The 21,146-nt window shown below is 39.4% G+C and overlaps 1 long non-coding RNA gene across 1 annotated transcript in view; it reads right to left on the bottom strand.

The window, feature by feature from the left end:
• The window catches only part of LOC136886323 (uncharacterized), a 73,090-nt gene extending 62,183 nt beyond the window's left edge, over window positions 1-10,907 (bottom strand). Inside the window, exons 1-2 of the long non-coding RNA XR_010861772.2 lie at window positions 10,793-10,907; window positions 6,184-6,308 (exon numbers count right to left, since the gene is read on the bottom strand). This is a non-coding gene — a long non-coding RNA (uncharacterized lncRNA). The remainder of the gene's footprint in view (window positions 1-6,183; window positions 6,309-10,792) is intronic.
• Between the last annotated feature and the right edge of the window lie 10,239 nt (window positions 10,908-21,146).

The raw sequence follows: 21,146 nt of genomic DNA on the forward strand, positions 1-21,146 counted from the left end.
TAGATGTACTCCCTCTTAAAGTAATAAATACTAGTATGGATACAGCACCGAACAGGAGTTTTAATTGTTTTGGCTAGTTGTACTTCATCTTAAAACAATAATCATGACTATTACAGAGCTGCACAATTAGAATTAAGGAAGGTTCAACCTTTTCAATACAAAACGTGTTGTATAAGATGTTCATAACATATTATTTATTATATTATTAGAACCGGTTTTGACGCTTATTGCGTCATCATCAGCTACAAAAATCACAAATGGGCAAAGTACATATCATAAAAATTGCATAAATGACTCCTGCATGGCTGAATACAAATGATGGACTGCTTTTCTCCTTACAGGCTAGAAGAAAATGAGTAAAATATGATGATGTGATGTGACACATAAAAGCGTAGTAGTTTGATGAGTGAGTATTGTGCATAAAATTGATCTGATGCTTTGAACATAAAAGTCTGAATGTGATAATAAAACGATGTAGTAAAAACAATGTAGTAAAATTGTCCACTCTTCTGTTGTTGTTCAATTAAGACACATAAGTCCAGGTCCGATGTTATATGAGGTTGGCAAGACCAACAAAAAGATTTTGTCAAGGCCGGGACACCTGATGTTAAGCGATTGAATAAGGTTGATCTTCAAATTAGTCTCAGCTCAACAAGGGTGGTAAATCTTAAAAGGAAAGAAAAACTCAGTTAGTGAAATGGAAATCTAAGTGGAGTCGCGGCCAGGGATGACAACTCTTCTCACACTACACAGACAGCACGCTAAACAAGGTGAGTCTCATATCCTATCATCCTTGGCCGCGACTCCATTTAGATTTGCATTTTACTAACTCAGTTTTTCTTTCCTTTCTTTTAAGATTCACCACCCTTGTTGAGCTGAGACTAATTTGAAGATCAACCTTATTCAATCACTTAACATCAGGTTTCCTGGCCTTGACAAAATGTTTTTGTTGGTCTTGCCAACCTCATATAACATCGGACCTGGACTTATGTGTCTTAACTGAACAACAACAGAAGAGTGGACTATTTTACTACATTGTTTTTACTACATCGTTTTATTATCACATTCAGACTTTTATGTTTAAAGCATCAGATCAATTTTATGCATAATACTCACCCATCAAACTACTACGCTTTTATGTGTCACATCACATCATCATATTTTACTCATTTTCTTCTAGCCATTAAGGAGAAAAGCATTCCATCATTTGTATTCAGCCATGCAAGAGTCATTTATGCAATTTTTATGATATGTACTTTGCCCATTTGTGATTTTTGTAGCTGATGATGACGCAATAAGCGTCGAAACCGGTTCTAATAAAATAATAAATAATATGTTGTGAACATCTTATGCAACACATTTTGTATTGAAAAGGTTGAACCTTCCTTAATTCTAATTGTGAATCTCAGTTCAATACGGGAAAATGAAGTTTTTAACTTATGATATTATTACAGAGCTGGACACACGACTCGATTGTTTCTGTCTAGTAATACTTCCTCTTAAAACAATAATCACGACTATGACACACAACTCGATTGCTTTCGTCTAGTTGTAGGCCTACTCCCTCTTAAGACAGTAATCACGACTATAACATAGATGGAGACAGGACACACGACTGGTTTGTATTCGTCTGCTATTTAGTTGTACTCCCTCTTCAAACAATAATCACACTGCCGGTAATGAAACTTGTGATTTGAGTTTGATGTATTTTTGTTCCTCGTAGAAGTTAAGTTGGCAACAGTTGAGAGACGACAGAGTCATCCTTTGGGGTAAATATTAATTACTTCGCAATGCCATCTCTATTACTGGTAGTGTACTATATGTATCTATATATACATCGTATACACCTCAAATTATCAAGTAACATGTTAGCTGAGTGGATAAGCTGATGGACTACGGAATCGAAGATCACTGGTTCACGACGACCTATCGCCAGGAATTTATAACAGGTAAGTAAAATTAGTATAATATGTGAATATGTAAGTGGAATAAGTACGTATAAATTAGGTTAAGTGGACGCCGGTGAAGTACAGGCGTGAGTTGAAAGAAGGTGAAGAGATAGAAAGTTCTTCAGTAAGTTTTAATTTCTCCCCACCCGAAACCCCTCCTACCCAGGAGGTCCCGTAAGTATGTCGTCATAGCTGTGCCAGCGAATTCTGGCCTTGTTCCAGCATGAGTATGCCTGTATGTCAGGTTCATGTGTGACATGTGACATAATAAGGCATACCAATCACAGAGATGCTGAACACTATGTCGGACGTGCTCAGACATCACTCTTGTTTATAGCTTCACACTCTTTCTGCACATATATTTTCTCAGAAGTGTTTGCATTAACAGCAGAATTCTACCTTTAAGCAACACTTGGTCAATATCAAGTTGATCAAGTTGCAACCTTACCAAAAGAACACTCATCATCAAAATGAAAACAGCACAAACAACAAGAAGAAAACAAGCACAATACTTACCGTAAGGGCAGTAGCACAAAATATGAAGCGTGGAGGGCATAACATGAATGAAAGGGCTAGATCTTATCATTAACGGTTGACAGATTGCCAGGTCAATATTGCTAACTACCAAATGAGAGACCAGATTAAATTGAAAATGAAGAAATTTTAATAAATAAATAAATAAATAAAAATGAAAATTTAACCCTCATAGTGCCGGCTCCCTTACTGCCGTGGTTGCTAAGAATGCCAGAGATAAAATGCTTATTATACAGCACCGAAGATAAAAGCATTTCCTATCCTCACTTTTCAAGATATCACATTGTAGTTTACATTTTCTTGTAGCTAAGTGATCCCTCTCTTCACTCATTATATTAACATCACGAAAATAATTCATACTTCCGAGCAAAAAATTAAATTTGTTCATGCAATTTTTGAAAATTTCTAAAATTCAAATTTGGATCTCAATACATCCTAGTATTTTCATCGTACTCACCTAAATTTGGTATTCCCGTGCACACTTATGCATTGTTTACTAGTTTGTAAAATATCAGTGTTTTAAGAATAATAGTTCTTGTAAAAATGGATTAAAATACTGACTTGGTCTAGCATCAGGAGGAGGTGCACATTTAGCGCCGGGCGTCTCAACGAATGCAGGAGAGGGCTAAAATTGCACGTCGTGATGGGACGGAATTTTACGGAAATCGGGAATCTGGTCATCATTGTCATTACTGTCACCGTCAATTTCATCATTATTCCCATCACTATCATTACCGTCTTTATCAGAAATTTCATGCATCAATGTCACACAAGTAAGTCGGATAACATAACCACTATCGTCATTGTTTGAAACGTTACCGGCATTATTGTTACTCTCATCATTTGAATCATCGCCTGACTCAATATAATCAGAATCATCACTCAATTAATCAATATACTGTACCAAATCGTCATCATTTTCAAACACAATACGAGAACTAGCCGCCATTATTACGAACACATGGTCTACAGGTACGCGCCAAACAGCTGAAATATAAAAAATATCATAATATCAACACAACATGTCGCACAGAGATTCTGGTGGTAGATTTAGAAACTATGTAGTATCTACTACAGAGTGATGGCTACTGGAGCTGCCATCTGTCAGATATGCGCAAACTATTATGACTTACATAGACAGCTGCAACACGGATCGCGCTCCTGGCACTTTTTGCTAGGCTGCAGAGGAGCGCAATCACGCTCCCTGGCACTCTAAGAGTTAAAATAGGTTTTAAACAATTAAATTTACATATATTCTTCTCATTAAAAAAAATCATAATGTAATTAAAACTCAAGGTGAAACACAATTTTATGATGAATTTTATATTACGGTAAAATGAATCTGCTAGCAAGATAGGGTTTCTCAAATAAATACTGAATTACTCAAAACAGACATCACTGAATAAAATTCTCAACAAGATTTACTTAAAATATGGGAAGAAAATATTAAAATAGGTTGCAACCTTTTCAAATAAATTAAAAGATAAACACTAGGAAATGAGTATTTAGAAATTCATCGTTATTTTTAGAGTGATGATCATCAGTATACAGGCCCGCAATTACATATATAGCTTAAAATTGAAATTTGCTACACTACAAAATAGTTAATTACAAGTCACACACAAGAACACACGAAAAGAGAAAAATAGTGGCTCCAACCGCGAATAAAAATTACATAAAATAACCGAACAAGATGAAAACACAATGAAATTAAAGTCAACAGCAGTCTCAACTAAATGAAGTACAGTATATCAAAGGAAAATTACAATGAACGTTCCTCACAAAAAATAATAGAACACGGAAGCACACCCTAGGAGCTACCAGTACTGACGCCAAGCCATAATCCAGTAATAGTCATCAAAGCCACCAAAATTAGAGGTGTCCATCAGATTAGATAAGAAGGGATAATTACGTAATCAAAACAAAGGCAGGGAGCCAAAATCAATAAACAGAAGGTGACAGGAAAACGTTAAGAAATCGGCATATTTTAAGTTAAATGTCAACCAGCAAATTTCAATTTTAAGATTAGACGCAATTAAAATTTATAATAATAATTTATGCAAGAGGTACCAATTTACATTAGCTTTAGCTAATCAGTTTGCCTACGGCTTATATATACATACTTTAGAACTGAGGGGGCCTTGGATTGCGCTACAATGCGTACATGAGGTGTCATTAATTAACGCCCCGAATAATGCAAATCACGGTCACATACAAATAATCAGCCACAAAGGCAATAGGAACACAATCAGACACCAAATGCAAGCAGCGAAGGAAAATAAGGGAGAAAAACACACCTCAACATAAGTATCAAAATAATAATAATAATAATAATAATAATAATAATAATAATAATAATAATAATCCACATCATGAAGTGCAGTAGGCAATAATGCACGACGACAAAACAACAAGATAAAACAACCTAGACCAAATTCCACCTCATAAACGCATAATTAGCGATCCCAAACTCCCTACATTACATTTGTTTTGTTTTTCCCTACTGATTCAGTCCAGAGCTGATACCAGATTTTGTTTACAAAAGTTACGCGATACCGAAAGGGTTCATTTATGATGTTGGTCAAATCCACGCTGAAATTACTCACTTTTAATGTCTGGTCATACGAAATCCCTTCAATAAATTATAATTTCCAGTACTTACTTGGAGTTAGGGTATCCAACTTACAACACTTTTAAAACTCCATACCGGAAACGGTAAGAAGACACAAGCTTACTTTCACACTAAAGAAAAAAAAAAAAAAAAAACAGGTTGGAGCACACTAATAAACTTTTAAAATAGTAAGGGGCATTGCCCCAACATTCACACTCTTATCCTCCGGAGTCAGGCTCCATCCGTAACTGTCTTTCTATGCGCCAACATGTCCACTTGGGAGCTTCACACAACACAGCCATCTTGGACTGTAGCGGCGGACGGACTGTTCGAGCTCACACTCAGCAAGCAGGAAGAAGCTATTTCCCATGATTCAAAGCGTGCGCGTCGTGATGCACGCACCACTCAAACGATAATCCTGCAAATCAAGTTGATCCACCAAATACGTAACAATCGGGAAAAGTTATTTGAATTAAATTTGCCTGGTAATTTCCACAGTTAGGCAACAGCTCCAACAATGGCCGATAATGTAGATAACGTCCGCACACACAAGTATATATGTCCAACGAATGAGGGTATCGTAAATTATTGTCTCACAAGTAGCAGTCTTTGGAGCAGATTATTACTGTCAATGTACCTCTACCAACTTCTAAGATTTTCAAAGACCCCGAGGTGCAATAATGTTGTAGTGGAGAAGTTCATTAGATGCCTGTATAACTTCCAACAAGCACGCAAATTTCAGCATCCTCAAATACCAAAGCAGGATCACACAAATCAAGATTAAATTATCAAGCCATTACTTTACCCTGTGAGTTACACCAACATACACTTTTACTGTCCGGATGAAGAGTTACTGAACTGCAAGCCACACACACAGAATTACAATGGACTGTGCTGAGAGTAGCAAGAGAGCAAGGAAAGAAGATAGAAGAACTCTCACTTCTACCTCATACAGAACTTTTCATTGAATCTCAGCCTTCACCAGGGTATTTGCTTTCAGATGTGCAATATGAACAAAACCTGCCAAATTTATTTAATTGATAAGGGTTAAAATCTAACTGCTATAAAGTTTTCTCGAAAGATACTTACAAGTGAAATACTTGCTTCTCCTTCAGGACAGATTGGTTCCTCTTTGATTTCTACTTTGATGTCCATTTCACACAGCAAATGAGTAGAAGATGCTAGGATTAAAAATTACTTCCAATATCCTTGCACTGAAACATGCGCAAGAAAAATTATTAATATAACTAATGTTGTTAATTAGATCATTAGTCTATAGACCAAGCAACAAGATTATAGTTTTACATGTCAACTGATATCATAATCATAGCTATAGGACATACAGTTTCACATGACTGTAATATCATCACCACATTCATACAACCCCCAGTTTTATAATACTGCCAATACCGTCATGATGACCACAGGATATGTCTGTCCATATCACAATTATATAAATTTGAAACAAGTAAGTATATTGAAGTAGTCAACCTATTCAATACAATACATGAAGTTTATTACATGTAATCACAATTATAGCCATATTATTTACAGGTTTACAGAGAACTAGTACAACAGGGGGATATCATTAATTAAAAATTGTATGTGCGTTGATCAGGATCAAATTGCAGTAACCTTCATAAAAACACAGTCACTAGGTCACTTGTTTATCACCCTGAACACCCTGATCTGTATCATAGTTTGATACAACTCTGCAAGACACTGTCCTCTCCTAACATCTTTATTTTTGCATAACAATAACATCCTACAGATATGTTAATCTGATGTTATCTTTTTCCTGGCAAGTTACTCTTATTCATATCTTCTGCACCTCCCTCCAAAATGAACTGAACAATTTCCCAGTTTTTTGAGATGTGTTCTATCAATCCTTTCCTTCTTAGGATCAATTTCTCAAAAATGGTTCTCCTCTCAACAAGTTAATCTGCCATCTCTATATTTATGATCTGTTTTATCCATCTGAACTTCAACAACTTTTGATAACACCACATTCCACTTTACTCTTCATCAGTTATTATCCATGTTTCACTTCAACAGAGTGCTGTACTCCAAACTAAGTGTAAAAGTTATTCTAAAGTTTTTCAATGTGTTCAACTCAAGATAAAAATATATAAAACATTACTATGCACTCATTTCATCCTGGTACATGCAGATAGCTAGTTTGTTACTCCCACATCTGTCTGAGTGTTACGAAGACAATGGACTATTTCATTTTATATGGACCATTCAGAATCTGTCATTACATATATACATACATTAGCCAGAAACAAGTAGGTAGAAATCTACAAAGGCGACACCAGCATATAAGACAACATCGTAAGATAAAATACATAAATGTTATGTTTAATTTCTTGTAATATCGAAATGCGTTCATTATTAACCCATTGAGCCCGGCATATTTGTTGGATTGAAACTGCATTGGCGCTGGGATTATTTTGGAGGAAATATAGTGGCGCTTCATATCATGAGAAATTTCTTACTTACAAGACCATTAAAGATTTAAATATACATAAATACAAAAGGCTTCCATACCACAAACTGCGGAACAAGGAATACAGTAAAACACTTTATTTTATTAGCATCACGGGACCGTAGGCCTACTCAGTCCTCCTGCTGAGCTGTAACCCAGTTTTCTCTTTGCACTTTCTCTTCGATTTCCACATCTATTTGTTATTCAGGAGCATTGCTCACACTAGTACTAATATTACTACTAATTTCACTGAAAAAATTACATTCCTAATCATCATTACTTCCTAAAAGGGGTTATATATCTGTAAATATCAGTTCTATACTGGCAGCCATCTTGTTTACAAGCGAGTCTCAAAGGTAGAGATAGCCCACTTCAAACTAATATTACCAAGCACACTATCGATATATATTACCAAAGAGCATATAACATTGCAAAGAAAGAGTCCCTACACAAATCACAAATGCAACTCACTCTGCCATCTCTTGAGGAAAAGTAGAATTACGTAGTAAAGTGAGACAACTGAACAGTTCCGTGGTCCGGCGTTTGGTCCACCGAGACGAAGCACGGAACGGTTCCGTGGCTCGGGCCCAATGAGTTAATGCCAGGAACCCACCAATCTGCCCGAAGAAGTATGTTTTCATTTATAAGATAATGAACTCTTGTCCATGCCATTAGTTCACCTTCTACTAGCACTGCCTTTAGCTGACATATAATGGGAAACGACATCATTCAATGAAATTAACATTGCCCAACCTGCACAGAATAAAGGCACAAGTAAATAAAAACTGTAAAGGAAAGAATGTGGAATACTGAACAAGAATATTTTCCTATGAAACCTAACATACTGCAGTGCTAACCAGACGAATGGTTTGGTCATGAGCCAATGGCCACTTCGCAGCATTACCTCGGGGCTTAAACTCCCACACACAATTTGATTGCCACAACCCAAGAACAGTTCATATAATTTAAGGTCCATATAATATGTCAGCCCCATTGCACACCAGTTGGTAGCATAGTACGACGCTCCTCTCAGCACTCCCATGAAATAACAAAAAACGAGCATCAGTCTGCACCAAGTCTCTGGTGCCCTGTCCTACAGTTGTTCCAATATTACGCACAAAAACACTAATAAAGCAACATTTCGGGACCTAATGATATTCAAAATGGAGTCCTAAACACATGTGAGTGATTTTCAATGCAATATTATTATTATTTCCAGTCCCCTACTTCTTTACCACTGCCGACTTCTTACCTGTATATTTCAATGCGCGGGGAAAATACTAAAGTGTTGTACTTGTTCTGACCATCAATGTTAATTCTATTAATATACAGAGCCTGACAAAAATACTGAAGCACCCTGAAGAAATGGTCAGATTTTAATGTAACATCGTACATGCACACACCATTGCAATTATCTGAGAGAGGTTGAATGGCCACAAGAGTGCATTAGCATTGTTGTTACCAGGCCTGGTAGAGTACATAACGGGTGTAAACAATATCGGAACTTGAGCGATTGCTGTGAACGATACAGAGGTGCTGCAGCATTACCAGTGCCTGACATAGTTTGAAAGTGGCCTCATTGTGGGTCTCCATTTGGCCAGCTTGTCGAAGAAGGCAATATCCAGATTTGTGGGGCATAAAGCTGTGACAGTAGACCGATATTGGACTGCATGGGAATGTGAGGGCAAGCATATTCATTGACAGTGTTCCGATCGACAACAAAGCTCACCTCGTTGTACACCATGCATACTGTAGCCCCTGCAACATTCTATGTCATCCCGTACCATTGTTCAGGGATTAGCAGCAACCATGCTAGGGAATTACCGTCCAATTCATAGGCTGCCATTAACACCACAACACAAGCGCCTTCATTTGGAGCGGTGCCATGACCGGGAAGCATGGACTGTTTATGAATGGCGTTGCATTGTGTTCAATGATGAATCGCGGTTCTGCACTGCCCCGGCCATCAGCCGCGAGTATGGCGGCAACCTTGGGAGAGGACCCATTCCTCCAATGTTTTGGAGAGGCACAGCGGTGGTACTCCTGGTGTCTCATGTATGACTTCAGGTCACGGTTGATATTGGCTGAGGAGACTCTAACGATACAACAGTACGTCATAGACGTCCTGCGTCTTGACGTGTTACCTCTCATTCGACAGTATCGTGGTGCCATTTTTCAACAACACAATGCTCGCCCACACACGGCATATATCTCTATTAACTGTCAGCATAATGTTGAGGTACTACCGTGACCAGCATGGTCCTCAGATCTGCCCCCGATAGGCTATGCGCGAGAGCAGCTCCGATGTCAATTTTGTCCCAGTGACAGTATCCAGGATAACAAGGACCAGTTGCAACAGTTGTGGGCCAGCTTGCCTCAGGAGAGGACACAACGTCTTTATGACACCCTTCCCAACCTAATCAGTGCATTCATCAAACCCAGAAGGGGGCCAACATCATACTGATAAGTGGGCTCGTTCTGCCAAGTTCTTCGCAAACTTGACTCGATTGTGTAATCACTGAACTAATATCACATACCCTCTCAACACATGAAGGTTTCAATTCGTTTCCTCCTCCCCTTCTTAAACTTTATGTCAGGCAATGTATTATTGGTAAATGTTTCCAGTTAGTTCTCAAGAAGTTATTTTCAGCACCGACAATATCTTCCGAAAAGGGGTAGTCTACTTTTATGGTATCACACAGAAATAAAACGTCAGGAGTATGTAGTGGCTATCAACTGGAGTAATGAGGCGATATATAAAAATGTTCAAAATAACAGTCATACCACCTAAAAATTCTATAGAAATACACACATAATCTTACAGATAACGTAAACGGAATAACTCTCAAGATTTCAAACATGGAACATTACTACTAAGTACAAAGAAGCGTAGCACTTCAGAAAACTTATGCATACCATTAGGCCTATATTTAGATATCGGATTCAGTGACCACAATACAAGTAGAAAGAGGAGCCGGCACTTGTAACATAAAAGCTGAGAATTTTCAAAAACGAAAGACAGATATAGACGCTAATGATCAACAAAGAAATAAAAATGTAGCTAGCACAAAATATGTGCAATTCTTCAGCATGATTCCTGACTGAGAAAGATTATTGCTTATCTCTTACGAGGTAGGCTATACTGTATAACATTTCTATATTCAGATCTAGGTGACAAATGCACAAAAATGAATGAGACTTGAACATTACCGACAATACGTTAGTGACTGTGATCACAATGTAATTAACAATTCCTTAATGAAGAATATCTTGGAGAAGTAACACAGTTAATCGAATAAAAGTGGACAACGTATCCCGAAATGCCTAAAACGCTCGCAAGAAGACAACTACATACCAACCACTTCAAAAGCAAACCACATACTGTGATACAGGTTGTTGTTCTTCTTCTTCTACTTGGGATTTTCTTGGGCGCTGCTTAAAAGCCATTACCCAATCACTACACTTATTATCACAAATCTTCAAGAGCAACAGACTGAGTTTTACTGATGAGGGATAATAATAATCAAAGAATTAAACTTACTTTTTTCTTTAGCAGATGTCACTGGAATAATGCAGACGGCAGATATGAATGACGATAATGAGCTTCGATCAAAGTGAGAGAATTCAGTAAATTGGTTATTCGCTTATATACACACACAAATTGATACGTTCAGCACACTGCCACTACTTCTGTCGTGCGTTTCACTGCCTTGTTGCTAGGTAGAGAGCGGGAAGGTGTTCATGTCAGCATGCTCGTTGAGTACAGTCGGAACTGGCTTCCTTCATCAACTCATGTTCTTTTCAAACTTAACACTGCTACCTCTAAGAAGCGGTCGGTACTATCTCTAGTCAAAAAACTACTACAGGGCTCTTGACCTGAGTCTCGACTCGGACGAAAGTCGAACTTGTCAAGTCTCAAACCACTGCAGAGACGGCGAAATGCTGGAATTTGTATTGCAAGTGTTCGAGGCTAGCGTACTGTCGAACTGACCTAGGATCGAACTTGTCAAGTCCAACCCTAAGTCTAACCGCTGCAGAGACGACGAAGTGCCGAAATTTAGTCCTGCAAGTGTTCGAGGCTAGCGTATTTGAAATACCACTGGACTGAGCTAGGATCGAACATGCCAAGTTAAAACAGCAATGCCTCACCTGATTGAGCTACTGCGAATGTATTCCACAGGTTGTCGGAATACAACAGTTTCGATGTACATTGTTCTCTCCCGAGCTTGGCGAAAAGTGCTGATCGTTACATACCATAACTGGAGATAAGATGATGTGCTCTGGCGAGAGCTCACAAGTCGAGCAGCTTACGTCTTGGCTAGAAGCCGTAAAAATATTTTGTTTATGCGTCTACAATCTGTTTATGCTAGCTTCTTTTTACACACTTTTTATGTAGTGTACACCTTTTCTGTTGTGCGCCTGCCTCTTAGCCGGAGGTCAGCGAGTTCGATTCCCAGCTATTTACGCTGGCTTCTTTTTCGGGGGTCTACGAATCAACTGCTGAAGTGCCGATGAGCAAACCAAGGCCCTTTTAAAAAGCAGTAGTAGCATAGAGGATTCGTTTTTCTTATTGTTAATGTCAGCGCCGGTGTTATACTACCTACAAAGGGAGTTTGTATAATGTGTGCCGAACAACGTGCTATCATTAAAATAACACATACGGTATACCTCTCTGATGTAAGAAGTGACTAAAAGGGACACCAAGGGCTCTGAACTGGAGAGCATGATTTGGCGACTACAGTGCCTTTTGCCGAGTCCTGGCATTGCTTTTACAACTTACTTGTGCTGGGCTCCTCACGTTCATCTAACCTATCTGACCTCTCTTAGTCGCATGCTTCTTAGCCCGAGGTCCCAGGTTTGACTCTTAGCCAAGTCAGTACTACCAGAATATGCAGTAATAATTACATCTTAAAATAAGGCTAGTTCGAGATCTACTTAGAAATCAAACCCGGAGTTTACCAAGTAACTGCTAGAATTTCCGATTTACCTGGCAGGAGATACTGTAGCTATTAGCTCCTTACTCCAAGTTCGATTATCTAGCGATGTCAGAGATTTTTAGCCCGGAAGTTCCCCGCGGCGGGGAAGTTGTGTAAATCAAAGCCTCGAACTTACCAACGACGTGTTCATGCCTTGCTACGTGTCGCAGCTTCTCGCCCGGACACCTCCAGTTCGATTCCTAATCAGGTCGAGGATACGGTAAAATAGCGACTCCCGGTCTAGAAAACAGTCGCGCGGACACACAAGCCTTCGTGCTGAGCAGCAGCCGCTTTGTAGACCAAGGCTGTAGTGTTGAAAAAGTTTAGTTTTTCTGCTTGCCTCTTCGTAGTGTAGCGTGCGTGCTTTTCGCACGGAGACTCCGAGTTCGATTCCTTACCAAGTCAGAGATATTTTTCCTCTCAACCTTAGAGCAGAATTTGAAATTGCCCCTTACTACGTGCATGAGGTAGCAGCGTTGAAGTTTTAAGCCGTCAGCATTGAAGTTAGTCATGCTTAAAGTGTATGCCCACACCTATCGATTATGCATACATCGACTGTCGTACTAAAATGTTTCTGCTAGAGTGTGCAACGATCGCATGTGTGCGCGCGCACCTATCGATTATGCATGCATCGACTATCATCCTAAACTTCTTCCGACAGAGTGTACAACGATCGCATGTGTGCGCGCGCACCTATCGAATATGGATGCATCGACTATCATCCTAAACTTCTTCCGACAGAGTGTGCAAAGATCGCACCTCCCGCTATCTACTGCTCATCGATCTGCACACCTCCCCTCCCGCTTACCGATGCAATAAAAAGCTATTCTTTGCCACTCTCTCACGATGGAGAGGCGGCCGTGCCTGACTTCTTAGCTGGGCAATATTTTTTTTTGGTAGAGAATGCCAAGGCAGTAGACTTCTAGGGGGAGAGCACATCTCTCCATCCCCTATTTTTTGGACGAAGAGATAGGGGAAAGAAGACTACCTCTTTAAGCCCCCACACTCCCCCGAAGCCAATAAAGCGTAACAGCCGCGTCAAGATGCCAGGATGAAGTTTGCGATAGCCTGTTGTTTAAAGTTATCACCTTGACAGCTGTCAAAAAAGCACGTGGCTTTGTTCACAAATTCAAATTTCGCGAGCTGCTGAGTCAGCAGTCACATGAGCCGATCCGCCGCCTCCTTTTGGTGGGCTGTGGGAATCCTATTGCCCTACTACTTGTATGAATTAGTAAAATAAATTTTAAGAAATTTTATTCATGATTTCTAAATATCTTTTTGGTGTAAATTATTTTATTTTGCATTCATATAAAACTGTATGTAGTGTTTGAACCAGTCGTAAACAAAATTTCTGCTGTTCCGTACATTTGCATCAAGTTTTACACAATATGCAACACAAGTTGCACTGTGACAGGCACTGTGTTCAATTGGCTGCACAGCCACTTGAGATGTGTCCCTAATCACGTGATCATGTCCATTCACCTTTTGTAACTCTTAAAACTCTCCCACCCGTATTGTGAGTGACTATCAGATCCTCCGTGCTCAATTATTTTCCAAAAATATAATGCCAAAAATATATTAAATATATGAAAAGTGTGCACAAATATTAATGCAATGGGGTTTGTCTGCCTGTCTGCTTTCCCTATGGGTATCATGTTGTTAGTATGTTGCGTGGTCAGCATACAAACTTCCGTAAGATCGGACCACCTGATGGCAATCATGTTATCTGTCGCTTTTGATTCAGTTTGTCCTTGCCTCAATTTTGTACTAAATATTGGCATACCCCTCCTGTTCTTCCTGATGGCACCACATGGGTTGGTTTTGTTATCGTACAGTTGTGGACTTGAATATCAGTTATCTGTCCCTAATGTATGTCCTTCTGAAAGTACCTTTCAGTTAGCGTACCAGATACCCCAAATTCACGTTTAAGAATTATTTCTGTAGTTGACCCCGTGTAAACAATAAAATTCAGCACATATCTCGTCTCTCCATCGCAGATAAAGATTCTCCTTATTCCAAATCTGTGTCTCTTTCATGGGATGAACTGAATGAAGGCCTTTGTAAAGCGTCAAACGTCCATCACTGCAAATGTTTTTGAACGGGGTGAACGTTTCTCTAAACTTGCTTCTGAGATGACAGGCATTATTTTATACAGCTGGTCACCATCAGGTTGATTGTTGTTGTCATTAAAATAATAAGAGATACCTGTCTCTGGAGAGGAAATCCAAGAACTGCGGAATCATTATTAGAGGATCAGTTGACCAGTATTCAAGTTTTTTAAGTTTCTTCATTCTTGCCATAAGCATTGTCATGGCGAAAAAGAGGTACAGTTCTTCAGGTGTGGTTTCCCTCCACTTCTGTAGCCTTGAACTTGGGGACGGTGGTATTGTTAGCGTAACAAATACAACGTGCCTGTTTGTTTCAACTGCTGTATGCTCCATAAAGAAGCACCGAATTATGTCTAAAGCCGCTTGTTTATCATGAATCACAGCGAGTGACATACCCGAAGAACTGTGTATTACAGGACTAAACATATTACCCGTCCGCCACTGAAATAAATCAGGTTTGGAACGAAATTTCTTTCTGGTTTATGGAGCTGGTACTTGATGCTCAGCACTATAACTGTCACAATGACTATAATCACTGATATCTGAGTACTCATCTTCCAATTCAAGAGTATTCACACCTTCTATAAGTTCGAACTCGAAAAGAACGCGCCGCCCGCTACCTGAAGCCATTTTTATAAACCTTGGACGCAGGACTGCCAAGCTAGGTTGCCAACCGAGCTGAGAGCATTGTTTCAGAGATTTGACAACAGATAGCGTTAAAATCCCATCTCCGTTTTCACTGAGGGCCCGTTAAGCGATGTACCTTCTTACTACTCAAGTTTGAAAACAAAGGAAATTCGAAAGGTATCTGTTTCCTTTTCAGAAATTACCGACGATATACCTTGGGCCAAGCGAGGACGTGGCGTAGCATGTTATCTCCAGAATGAAAGGAATTCCTGAAAATGGAGAAACGTTTTAATTCTTTATGCAACTGCCGCTTTCACATTACAAGTGAAATGTTTACAGCGAAGATGGAATTTCAAAATTAGTGGCTGTTATGTGCAAAATTTTATTTCATGCATTGGTTGGCTTACTTATTGTAAATTAAATCAACTTAATTATAATTAATATTGGTTCATCGCCGTGCAAGTCGCCCATGTTTAATCCATGCAATGATGTTTTCTTGTTTTGTTGTTCGTGTCTCGCTATGAAAGATATAAGAGGTTATGTTGTAATTAAACTTACGAATTAATGTTATTTGAAGCAGGAAACTGCCCACTGATCTACCAGAGTCGTCAACTGGTAATGGATTAATACAAAACTTGTGATATTTATCTCTTATTTCAGTATTGCGACGGAAAAGTCTTACTTGAGCTGGGAATGCAGAGACGCCAATTCTTGCGTGGATGGATGTGGATCCACAGAAGTACAAATGATAAGAGACATGTGAAAAGTGTGTAAGTAGTGCGAAGACTATGATAGGAAAACCAAGGACTCTTCATTACATTTCTACAACTAAAAACGCGGAGAAAAGCATAAAGGACTTTACTCTTCACAGATGGCATAATTATATGGGGAGAAGATGAGAACATGTTTCTCTATGAAATCAGAAGATAGAGGAATGATCATCATCATATACAGTTTCTAGCGGTTGGCAAGGTCTGCTTGGAACATGAGCCTCTCCATCCCCTCTTTCCTTCCCTGAAGCTCTCCCTCATCACACTTGCCCAGTCCTCTCCGCTTCTCTATATAATCTATTCCATTCTTTTATCCACCTGTTTCTTGGTCTTCCTTTTGGCTATATTCCTGTTATCTGCATCCTCCTCGGTATCCTTTCCTCCGTCATTCTCTTCATGTGTCCATAACACCTAAGTCTACATGCCTCTAGTCTCTACATCAGAATAGGTACATACTACGTCCTGTATATCACTATTTTGCAAGCTTGCCCCCAGACTTGATGGGCCATGCTTTATTTTAGATTTCTTAATACCTGTCACCTTATTGGTAAGTAACCCAGCCACGTAGAGGATATTTAGGGTTCACCTGTCTCAGGTGAAGCTAGTATAATTCATTGGTGTATTACATTAGCCACTAAATCTTGGCAGGTGTTGAAAGTTATCTTTCTTTCAAGAAGGGTAGTAGATCTTAAAATTAGTTAGATGGTAAAAAGGAGGCCTTCTGCCCTGAGCATACAAGTTTTATAATATGCATTTGTACAAACTTCCCCTTCGATTAAAACTCCTGTTGTCCGTTACCTGGTGGCCATTACCTAACCCCTCCCAATATCATTATTGTTTCAGCACCCTCTCAGCCGCCGGCGGCTGTATCTCAACCTCTGGCGGGCGAAAACCGGAGTGGGGTTTGTGCCATGTCTCCTTCTGAACGGCGCGCCGGAGCTCCATCTTTCCGGCAAGGGATGAGGTGCGGTAACTCTACCGCCAATCCATCTGTGAACTGCACTTCTACATCTAATCTGCGGCGACCATCACCATGACTACCTCTCTCGTAGTAGCGGGAGAGGTGTGTATGAGGGTACTTCGAAGCAGCGGCCGGTCTACCCGTCAAACTAAAGTGGTATATCCTAGACTTCTACGATGGATAGAATACTTCAAAACTAGTTTCCAAATTATTTTTCTAAAAATGGACATTCAGCAAGAATTTCCTGATCCGTGAAATACGAACATTTCTTCTTTTTAAAGTTCTACTCTGTCACCCCAGGCAAGGACCTTTGGGGGGGGCGTTTATACTGGGAGGTACACCTCCACCCCGCACATTTAAAGGAAGCGCCTTAAGGAAAACTATCTATCGAACAAACTTGAAACTGCTAATCCATAAATTTGGGACATTTATCAAAAGATGTCACTACTGAATGATGGAGTAATATGTTATTTTAAGGTTTCCCAAACTGACTGGATTTCTTTGTTTTGTTTTGGTGTACACCAAGAAGTTTGAACTTTTCTCCTTAGATGTCTCTACAAAAAACAGAGGTCATGCACTCTGGTGCAAGGTAGAATAATTGGTTTTTAAAGACGTTTCGTGTTTATAGGTTTTCTCAACTGAACTGACTTTCATTTATTTTGATACTTCAAGGTTTGAAACCCTTCCTGCTCATCCCGCCTGCCTTGGAGTCTGGCCAATCAGAAATTTTCTGTATTTATTTTTCTGCCAAACATAGGCTTCTTGTAGCTTTTTGTTCTGCCAATAAAATGAGAGGGGTTGTCCGGATATAGTCCAGAGCCTTCTTGAACCCTCCCCTCGGATATAAAAGCTGAGTCTTATTGTTCGTCGAATCTCTGAGCGAGTGGGTTAAGTCAGGAGGCGGGGTGCTTCATTCTTCGGCAGGCAGTACATCAGCCCAAGTAATGGCCACCAGTTTTCTATCTCTGTAGGTATCTCCGCAAACTGACCCGAGGGGTTGTTTGGAAACAAAGCCATGTGCTTTTTTGACAAGTGTCATCTGCCATCTTTAATCAACAGAGCACCGTGCTGCTATCATGCGGGTAATTTCGTCAGCTGTCATACGCCATCTTTAATCTACAGAGAACAGTGCTGCACTCTATGTGGTGGTGGTAAATTCCACGTACTCTTGTTTGGAAACAAATTCTATGTGCTCTTCAGCTGTCATCCACCATCTTTAATCAAGAGAGCACCGTGCTGCCCTCTTTGTGGTGGCGGATAATTTGAAAAATTCTTTTCGAAAAGCAGCCATCTTTAATCCAGAGAGAACAGTGCTGCCCTCTTTAGCTACTTACCTTTGAGGCGGTTAATTTGAAAAATTCTTTTCGACAAGCAGCCATCTTTAATCCAGAGAGAACAGTGCTGCCCTCTTTAGCTACTTACCTTTGAGGCGGTTAATTTGAAAAATTCTATTTAACTAGCTGCCATCTTGAATGAAAAGAGCATCGTGGTGCTATCTTGCGAGTAATATTTTACGTCACAGCTGTCATCCACCATCTTGCATTGCTAACCTTAGTGCTGCCCTCTTTAGCTACTTACCTTTGAAAAAAAATATCTATTTGACAAGCTGTCACCCGCCATCTTGCATCGCAAACCTCAGTGCTGCACTCTATGTGGTGGCGGATAACTTGAAAAAATCTTTTTGACAAGTAGCCATCTTTAATCAACAGAGCACCGTGCTGCCATCTTTAGCTACCGCCATCTTACATCGCTTACCTCGCTGCTGCACTCTTTAGTTGAAATGTGGTGGCGGTAAATTCGAACAAGTTTAATCACGCATCGGGAAAGCTAGAGTAAGCACGTGCTGTTGTGATGACGTCATTGTGCATGTTTAAACCCGTTCGTTGACTAAAAGCTTTAGTCTTCGAGAAACAGTGATAGAGTGTGGAGTGCAAACATGACGAAAACATTAATAGTTGATGTGCAAGGCTTTAAAGTAAACGGAAACAAATTTGTATTTAAAGAGGTGGCTGTGTTAGATTGCAGTGTGTTGTGGGCTCCAAAACTTGTTAGTTTAGTATTTAGTCCACCGTTCCCTTACTGTCTGCAAACAGATGAAGATAAAAAGCAGACTCAGTGGATTGAAAACAATTTAGGTTTGAAGTGGGAAGCAAAAAGAATACCTTATCGTTTTCTACCTTTAATGATGAATGCGCATTTGTCAAGAGCAGATCTTGTTCTTTTAAAGGGTTGTGAAAAGAAAGAATGGTTGCGTGATTTTCTACCATCATCATGTGATATTATCGACATGCATGAATTGGGGTGCCCATCATTTAAAACTCTTCCGAAAGAGCATAGCAGAGAAACAGGTAAACAGTCTTTACAACATGTATGCATGCTCTTTGATTGGCTGTGTCGCAGTGCATGTCGGGAAGTGAACAACATATGTAAACTGCAGTGTCGAAATAACCTTAGTGTAAAAGAAACATTTGTAGAGTAAAGACATCATGTCATTTCTAACAGATACTAAGTGTAATGCAGTTGAAAAGGCGATCGTAAAGTTTTATGCATGCAAAAAGAAACTAAACACTTTTACTGAAGAAGAGTTAAATGCATTACCAAAGGCATTTTTGGTTAATGTAGCTGCGAATGCTGTAAAGAAGATTTGGGATAAGGTGCCTCGTGAGTGGACTCAAGATCCTGTTTTGTCAGAGCTTCAAACGTGTAGTTTACATCATGAACACGTGAGTTTAGGTAGACGACCTTCTGTGAGACAGTGCCGTACATGTCAACTAATTAAACTGTATCATGGACCTAAAACTAACGAGTTGTCTTGGCTTATAAACACTTATCATGGCTGTGGAGAGAGTAAACAAGGAAAAGGTGAAGAAACGTGCTGGGAGAAAGATGAGGAAACATGTTGGGCGTGGACTCATCAATAGAGTGATTGATCTTCTTTTCTTCGTGCTTCATCTCCCCTGCGCCCCTAGAACACGTTCGCCTGACACGTAGTTACATGCTGCCTGCATAGATTATGTCGTGTAGCTGTTAAAATCTGCTTCGTACAGTTATGCTGTGTGTGTGTGTATGTGTGTGTGTGTGTGTGTTATTACCTAGTGCTTTAGCTGCTCAGAAGAATATAGCAGCACTTGTCGTTGTTGGTGTAATAAAACGAAAACTGAGTGACAAAGACCGCTAAATAAACAAAGGATAAAAATGTATATATTTATTCTAAACTAAATATGAATTGTCAAAACATATTACAGGGGTTGTTTAATCCTACAGCATGTCCTAGTGACTTAGAAGAAAGGAAACGTAGAGGATTAAAAGAAGACACGCATAAGATTTAAAGTACATCCTCTTTATTAATCCATGAATTAAAGCTGTTATTAAAACCAAGCCATTTAACATACAGTTTATTGCCACGACGTCGAACAACACGTTCAACTAAATAGTGATCAGGATATTTTGTTTTCTGCAGTTCTTCGATGTAGAATCCTCCTTCAATAGGCTGTCCTCTGAGATCGCGAAGTAAATACGTAACTGGATTAGTAAGCTTAACACTTCTGATTTGAAAAATTTCAGTGCTCCAGTTAGGTGTGTATCCTTTTGCAAAGATAGACTTGTGTTTGCTGATGCGAACAAAATCACATTCTTTAAAGCGATGGCGACGTGGATCAGCTGTTTTAATTACAAGATGAATAGCATTTATACGAGGTGTATTCTTTGTAACAAGACGTGGCTTTGTTCCGATAGTGCGATGAGGTGTATCGTTGTAGGTAGATAAAAGTCTAGGTAGCAGATCAATCCAACGATATGAACCCTGCGCTGTAAATTCTAGCCACTTCATTGTTTTGAGTGTACGATTAAAGCGTTCCACAACACTTGCCTTGAGATTGCTGAACGTAGAGTAGTGTTGAATGCCAAGTAACTTGAGGTAAGAAGAAAAATCCTTGTTGTAAAACTCTTTACCTTGATCAGTTTGAAGAAGTCTTGGGCAGCGTTTCGATTCTTCAACAATATGTTTAAATGCTTCTTTAACTTGAGCTGCTGTTTTAGAACGCACGGGTTGTGCAAAAGCAAACTTCGAGTACACATCGATAACAGTAAGTAGATACTTATACCCCTTATTACTGGAAGCAT

Source organism: Anabrus simplex, chromosome X, assembly GCF_040414725.1.
Source record: "Anabrus simplex isolate iqAnaSimp1 chromosome X, ASM4041472v1, whole genome shotgun sequence".
NCBI classification, from domain to species: Eukaryota; Metazoa; Arthropoda; class Insecta; order Orthoptera; family Tettigoniidae; genus Anabrus; species Anabrus simplex.